The following is a 7286-nucleotide window of genomic DNA, read 5'->3' on the forward strand; positions in this document are numbered from 1 at the left end:
AAAGCAGGATCTCTGGATGGACGGTACAACAATTTCCCTCGTCCTTGTGACTGACTGGAACTGGATGATTTTCTACAAGCAGAACTGTTTATGTTGGTGACCAAGCAGATCTAAAGCTTTTCCCCTTAATCACTTTAAATGGATCTATAGTGCAACTTACTTTAAATCAGGTTTTTACAGCTTTGTTCAGAGTAAGGAAAAATAAAACAGAACAGAAAATATGTAATTTGCCAGGTGGTCCTTAATAAACTCTGTATTATTTGATTTATTCTAAAAAAATTTTTTTTAAAAATCCAAATTAATGGTTTACAACTAACAGATAACTTTTAAAAGTTTTTTTCTTCTTCTTCTTCTTTCGGCTGCTCCCTGCGTTAGGGGTCGCCACAGCGAACTGTCGCACAAACAACAAAGTCCATGCTCAATAATCCAGGTAAACAATCCAACAGTTTGACATGACTGTCAACAAGGAAGAGGGCCGGCAAAGGAGGAGGGGGAGTACCAAAGAGACCATCTTAGCACCAACAAAACTGGTTTGTTCCACTTTGGAGTAAGCTGTTGGGGGAAGAATCAATTTTGTGTTGTGTGTTTCTTTGACTGATGAAGGCTTCTGGATTGAAGGTGAAACATTTCAGCACACACAAAAAAAGAAACTGTCCAGACTGAAAAATGTTGGGTTTAAGTCGCACAAAGACTTGGCAGTTATTTTTACGCCGGATGTACTTCCTGACGCAACCACAGACACTGAGCTACCACAGCCCTCTATGTGGAGCAGAGAGCTGCCATCTAGGACATCCTGAGGAGCAGATGGTGGGGGTTAAGGGCTTTGCTCAAGGGCCCAGGGTGGGGCGAATGAGGGTGGGGGCAGGTGTGGGTGCTTCACCTACCCCACCCACATTTTTGATGTTGTCGGTACCGGGGCTTAAACCAGCGATCTTCCGATCACAGGCCCACCTTCTCTAACCTCTGCGCCACCACTCCCCTCAGATAACTTGTTAAAGTAATTTGTTTAATATGGAAGCCTCTTCCGGCCAATGAAAATAAACAAAATGTCCAATGGTATGTCATAATTTCAACTTTCAAAGTCAAAATTTTGACTTTCAATGTCATAGTTTTGAGATATAAAGTCAAAATCTTGATGTTCAGTCAAAATTGCGACTTTGAACGTCAACATTTTGACTTTCAAAAAGGAAAGTCTTAATCCCAGTCTTAAAACTGGACAATGTGTCAGCCTCATGGACAGAAACTGGAAGTTGGTTCCACAAGAGAGGAGCCTGATAACTGAAGGATCTTCTTCCCATTCTGCTTTTTGAAACTATAGGAACCATGAGTAAGCCTGCAGACTGAGAGTGAAGCGCTCTGTTTGGAAAATATGGAACAATAAGATCTCAAATATAAGATGGAGCTAGGTTGTTGAGAGCTTTGTACTTTGTAGGTTAGAACTAAGATTTTGAATTCAATTCTGGATTTGACAGAATGGAGAGAAGCTAAAACTGGAGACATATGATCTCTCCCACTAACTCCAGTTAAGACTCTGGCAGCAACGTTTTGGATTAACTGAAGACATTTTAAAGAAGTATTTGGACACCCAAATAACAAACCATTGCAATAGTCCAGTCTAGACGTGACAAATGCATGAACCAGTTTTTTGTATCATTTCTAGATAGGATGTTTCTAATTTTAACGATATTTTGCAGCTGGAAAAAAGCTATTCTGGTAACATTTTTAATGTTTTTTTTTGTTGTTTTTTTATGTTTAACGTTTTAAAAACAGGATGTTAGTTTGTTGTTTTGAGCACTCAGATTGTTGCATAACTCTCTGTCCCATTCTTTTTTTAGCATACTGGGCTACATTTTTTCACTTTGTTACCAAATTTAACCAAAAGTCTCCTATTGCAGCATTGTGGGTAAAAAATGATGCAACACTATCAGCTTGAATTGTTGAAAAGTTACTAAATGCAGCTTACCCAATATAGATATTTCTTTTATGTGAAGTGTGGTTGCTTGTGTTGCTGCACAACAGAACCTGCCTTATTTCACTGTGACACAATGGTGCTTTTTATTACAAAGTAACTGGTTTTGTTCAGGCCAAGACCCATGGGTGAAGAGCGTTAAGCTCCTTGGCAGAGGGTGTCCCAGTTTCTAGAGGATGCTGTGCACTTTGGAAGCTGATTAATTGGCATCAGTGAGAATCTGTTGGTCGACTTGTGGAGCTCTGTAAGGGCACACAGACAAAAGGACAAACAAATAAACAACTGTGTGCCACAAACAATGTTGTCAACAGCTAATGACTCAAACAAAGCTCCAGGCCCTTTTAAAGATTTAGTGAATGAACTGCATTGTTTTCATTTGTGTGCAGCTTCACTGATCATGGCCAAGCGTCATGCGCTCAAATCATTGAAGATTATTACCTTCCTGTCTTGTGATTCAGCAGTCAGGGCAGACAGTTTTTCCAGTTTAAGGCGGATGAACAAGGAAAAATTAATGCAGCGTCCAAACAATTGTTCAAGGCGGCTTTGACCCTCAAATCTTTTCCATGCATGCCTCATGTAGGTTTCCAATTTGCAGTCAAGTAATTTCTTAATTTCTCTTTAAAATTTCTGACTAAATTTACTGAACCAGCATTCCTTGAAGAAATTCATATCCTGCATTTCATGCCAGAGTTTTAAACTAAGATTGTGTTATGATGAGAAAAGACAGTTTTGGTCAAACCTTTTAGATTACATCCTTATTCATGCTCAATGATCCAGACAGAAAAATCCAACAAAGTTAAGTCAGGTCCTCTGGACGGTTTCTTTGTGTTGAAACATTTCGTTTTTCATCCAAAAGACTTCATCAGTCCGAGGAGCTGCAACAAACTCAGTCTTATAAACAGCACCTTCTCATTGTGGGTCGAAATGATTCAACAACAACAAACCGTCCAGAGGACCCTGACTCAACATTTTTCTGCCTAGATTACTGAACATGAATCAGGATGGTTTGAACCACTTTGGTTCAGGTTCAGGTTCAGGTTTGGTTTGTTTGTCATGTGCAAAATCAACACACGGTCGACAATGCAATGGCATGCGTAGGACGAGAAGAATCGTCTCAACTCACCAAAAAAACAAAACAAAAACAATAAGAAATACCAGAACATGTAGCAAAAATACTAAAAACATACTGAAAATACTACTAAAATACTAAAACATACTAAAAATACTACTAAAATACTAAAAACATACCAAAAATAGTATTAAAATACTTAAAACGTACTAAAAATATTACAAAAATACTAAAAACATACTAAAATACTAAAAACATAAGAAAAATACTACTAAAATACTAAAACATACTACAAAGTAAAAATACTACTAAAATACTAAAAAACATACTAAAAATACTAATAAAATACTAAAAAACATACTAAAAATACTAATAAAATACTAAAAAACATACTAAAAATACTAATAAAATACTTAAAACATACTAAAAATATTACAAAAATACTAAAAACATACTAAAATACTAAAAACATAAGAAAAATACTACTAAAATACTAAAACATACTACAAAGTAAAAATACTACTAAAATACTAAAAAACATACTAAAAATACTAATAAAATACTAAAAAACATACTAAAAATACTACTAAAATACTAAAAAACATACTAAAAATACTACTAACATATTAAAAACGAAGCGTCAAAGTTGTAAAAGAAATACATCTACAGTGTGGTTCTGTTAGCAGTGAGGTTCTTTCAACATCATGGTTCTGTGTCCTGTTAGTGGCGTGGTCTTGTTAGCAGGTCCAGTCAGCAGCTTGATGGTAATAAGGACCGCCGCAGCTCCCCTCACAGACCGCAGGTCCGTACTGCGTGTGCAAAGAGATGGAGGATCTTGTTAGCAGCGTTAGCCATGACTGCCTCAAACGAGTCGGAGGAGGAGAGGGTGGACTACAGAAACCATCTGAGCACCATCAAACTGGTTGACCCACTATGTGAAGGTGCTATTTGTAAGACTAAGTTTGTTGCAGCTCCACGGTCTGATGAAGTCTTCTGGATGCAAGACGAAACCTTTCAACAAAAAGAAACCGTCCAGAGGACCTGACTTAACTTTGTTGGGCCTTTTGCAATATCTTTGCAACATCTCACACTGCAAGATCGTATGAGATGTGTTAGCACTCCAAGTATGCATAAAGGATTGGTAAGACTGAAGGCGTAATACGACACAAATCAGCAGCAAGTCAGACAAAAACCACAAGACACCAAGCTCAACTAAATCCATTTCAAGCCCCATCACTCCGTCGCCCCCTGATGTGTTATATAAAGCGGCCTGCAGTCCTCTTGGTGCTCATTCATAGCAGGAAACTCGTCAAAGAGATCACCTCCATCACCATGAAGACCCTGCTGCTGGCCTCGGCGCTCATCTTAGGACTCTTCGGCTCTTCAGCTGCAGTTCCTCCTCCTGCTCCTCTTCCTTACCATCCCTTCTGCAGAGTTATCTGGTGAGCAGTTTTTTTTTTTTTATTATATTTTACTTGGTTTTAGTTTTGTTCCAAATCCTGACTTGTCAATTCTAATTATTCCCACATTGTGCTTCCTTCTTTTTTTCTTTCTAGGCTCTTTGAAACACCTTGTGCAGAAATCAGTACCACGATTGCTAAACAAATCCAGTCCCTCAGCCCTGAGTATGAGGTAAGAGCCAAGTTGAATGTTGTTCACAATAGATTAGTGTATTTAGTTTAGCATAATAGTTTTTTTGTTGTTGTTGCAGCTGGTCTCAGCCACAGCTTTGAAAATCAGCGCCAACCACACGTCTCCTGATGGCATTAGTGCTCAGAACATCACCTTCTCCTTTAGTGCCACCACTTTAACCAGTGGCTGCCGTGTATCTGTGAGTACCCATATGCACTATTTTTTTCTGTAACTACTGCTGGTTTTTTTTTATTTAGCTGATGAAGTTGTATTTTTCATCTTTTCCTCACCAGGCTCAGTCCACCTCGCTGGCATTCAGCAGTCTTCTCGATGATGGCCTCAACTACTGCATCCTGTACAAGCTGCTGTCAGGTGAGCGAACAGAGCCAGCTTTATTAAAGCAATACCTCTCATTATGTTTTTAAATGCTAAATGACTTGGCGTTTCTAAATGCTATGATTGTAGCAAGTGGACTCAACTCCGCTCCGGGTTTCATGGAGATGACCAACGAATGGGCCTGCCTGGGATACGGAATGGCCAAATGCAGAGTCTAAGGAAAGCCTCGGAGGAGGAACCAGCTGAGCAGATTGTTAGATTTAAATTAAAAACTGGATTGTAATGAAGTTTTCCACTGCAGAACATTTTTCCAACTCTGTGCTGAGAAAATAACCAATAAAAGTTGGTTTTTATCATGCAAAATATATTTATTTGTTTGTGCCATCTCTGCTTCTTCTATTATCCTACGCATAATTCTTGTCAGAATTATAATAATTGTCTCAACAATAATAAGCACATGCTTTTAATATATATTCAGAAATAGTATAAATTAAACAAGCTTTTTTTTTTTTTTTTTCAAAAGCAACGTTACCGAACTGCAAAACTTTAAATACCCCAAAGTTTTGTGAAATGAAAACTGACGCTAAGGTTTTTGAAGTTATTCAAATCTTTTTACTGACTTTTAATCCATGCTTGTAATTAAATGGCCACATGTATAATGAATAATGAATAACTATTTTTGCGTCATTCTTTTATATCAGAGGTCTGCAACCTTTTAGACCAGGGGTCTGCAACCTTTAGGATCAAAAGAGACATTTCTGCCCTATCGTTCACTAAATTAAACGTGTCCAGAGCGGCAAAACCTGCTACAATTGTCAATATCAACTGGTGGCCCATGGGCCACTTTAAGTTTGGTGGAGGGGGCTTTTCTGGCCAGTAGGCATGAAATTATATAACTAAAAATATATATTGATTGTTGACATTTAATTGTTTTTACATTTTAAGACAAAAGAAAAGCCTGGATTCCATTAATCCATTCAGTTATCACAGAAAACTGGATTCTTGTAAAGAAAAAAATAATAATATATATATATATATTATTTTGCCAATTAAAAAAAAAAAAAAAAACAATTAACTGTGCAGACTTATGTTTTTTTTTCTAATTGTGGATAAATTTAGTACCCTACTTTGAAGAAATAAAACATAAGGTTAAATTGAGTATAATTTACTTGATGCATTAGTACTAGTATCCACTTATTTGTGAAGGAAATGACAGGAAAACTGCTAAAACTACTGTAGTCATTTTTTGTTGTGGGTATAATGTCCTATAAAATTCAGGTTAATGTCAGTTTTTATCAGAGCTTGAAAGAGCCACTGCAGAGTGACCAAAGAGCCGCCTGTGGCTTCAGAGACACAGGTTGCAGACTCCTGTTATAGACCAAAAGAGACATTTCTACCCTTCATTTACGAAACAAAATGTGTCTAGAGTCACAAAACCTGCTACAACAGTGCTTATCAACTGGTGGCTCATGGGCCACTTCAAAATTGTATGAAGTCCCCCCCCTCCCCCGCCATTGGGGGTAACTTTATAAAACAAAAATTATATAATGGATTTTAACATTTGTTAATATCTTTTACATTTTAGGACTAAGAAAAAGATTGCTCATGTAATCAAGGGGGAAAATTCATACCCATCCATCCATTATCTTTACCTGCTTATTCCATTTTGGGTCACGGGGGTCGCTGGTGCCCATGTCCAGCAATCACTGTGCGAGGGGCGGGGTACACCCTGGACGGGTCGCAAGTCCATCACAGGGACACATAGAGACAAACAACCATTCACTCTCTCACTCACACCTAGGGACAATTTAGAGTTACCAATCAGCCTAACATGCATGTTTTTGGTCTGTGGGAGGAAACCGGAGCACCTGGAGAAAAGCCACGCATGCACGGAGAGAACATGCAAACTCCACCCAGAAAGGCCCCTGGACCGGGGTTTGAACCAAGGACCTGCTCGCTGAGAGGCAGCAGCTCTACCAGTTGCGCCACCGTGCTGCTGGGTCACAAGTCCATCTAGAAAATTCATACCAATTTTACCAAATTCATTTTAACCCTGAACTCTGCAGGTTTTGGAGTTTTCCTTTTAATTTTAGGGGGAAAAAATGCATCCCACTTTAAATAATAAAATATAAATTTAAAATGTATCTTTATTTGTCTAAATATTAGGCAATTTTGTTGGATATGTCAATGTGAATTATTAAATTTTTTATTTAAAAAAACTTTTAAATTAAATATAGATAGATAGATAGATAGATAGATAGATAGATAGATAGATAGATA

This window comes from Nematolebias whitei, chromosome 9 (assembly GCF_014905685.2).
Source record: "Nematolebias whitei isolate Nwh7 chromosome 9, NemWhi1, whole genome shotgun sequence".
Classification (NCBI taxonomy): Eukaryota; Metazoa; Chordata; class Actinopteri; order Cyprinodontiformes; family Rivulidae; genus Nematolebias; species Nematolebias whitei.